At 40.0% G+C, this 1,118-nt stretch overlaps 1 protein-coding gene across 1 annotated transcript in view; it reads right to left on the reverse strand.

Annotated features, from left to right (window-relative positions):
- The window catches only part of RBM33 (RNA binding motif protein 33), a 136,698-nt gene that overhangs the window by 111,943 nt on the left and 23,637 nt on the right, over window positions 1-1,118 (reverse strand). The gene's annotated exons all lie outside the window — the stretch shown is intronic.

Here is a 1,118-nt window from a genome sequence, read left to right on the forward strand (position 1 = left end):
AAGAAGAAAAACAGACTGAATTTCCTTGCTTTGCATACACAGACTGGATTTTTTTTAAACAGCCATTTCCCCTAAGGAATGTGTCTCGCTTATTACTGACATTTGGTATGTTTCCTTCATTGGAATATTTCTTACTTATTTTCTACATGTTTGAAAAGCCTGTGAGAAATACAGGATTTGATAGACATTTTAAAGGCAGGAAAAGCCCAAATTGTTTCTTCTTCTATGAGAGTCCTAACTACCTTCTGGTGTGGAGAAATTGCCACTGGAAAATTTGACAATTTTGATTCTCACTGTTGCGGTTAAAAACTGAACAAAAGGTGTTAATAGAAAAAAAAGAGAGAGAGAGATGAAGTCCCTCCATGTTTCTCAGGCTGGCTGGACTGGAACTCATGGGATCAAGCAATCCTCTCACTTCAGCCTTCCATGTAGCTGGAACTACAGGTGCTTGTCACTAAGCCGCTGGAGAAGTACTTTTCCTGGAGACAGCTATTAGAATTCAGTATGGAACAGAAGTCCTCTATGCACATTTCCCATTTTGTCATATTTTTAAAAAACACACTCCAGAGTCAAGATTTAATAAAATTAATAATTGTCACTGCCTTAATTCATGCTAAAACACCAAATCTATGACCATTACTTTTACAACATTGGTGCAAATGTGAACACAGTGAAAAAGGCAAATAAAGTCTTAGTATTATTATGAAAATAGTTTAAGCTGACAGACACTGAAGTAAGTCTTGGGGACTTCTAAGACTTTTAAGAAATGCTTCCTTTCATTTAGTGAACAAAGGTAATGACATGTATAAGGATGCTCATCAAGGGTTATTTTAGGAAATGGGGGAAAAAGTAGAAATCAACCAAACGCCTAACAAAAGACAAAGCAGAGAGGTCAAGTAAAAGCAAAGTCATGCAATTAAAAATTAAGATGCAGGCTCAGCGCCTGTGGCTCAAGTGGCTAAGGCGCCAGCCACATACACCTAAGGTGGCGGGTTCAAATCCAGCCCAGACTCGCCAAACAACGACGGCTGCAACCAAAAAATAGCCAGGCGTTGTGGCAGGCACCTGTAGTCCCAGCTACTTGGGAGGCTGAGGCAGGAGACTCGCTTGAGCCCAGG

This window comes from Otolemur garnettii, unplaced genomic scaffold (assembly GCF_000181295.1).
Source record: "Otolemur garnettii isolate 467f Iridium unplaced genomic scaffold, OtoGar3 scaffold00053, whole genome shotgun sequence".
Taxonomy (NCBI): domain Eukaryota; kingdom Metazoa; phylum Chordata; class Mammalia; order Primates; family Galagidae; genus Otolemur; species Otolemur garnettii.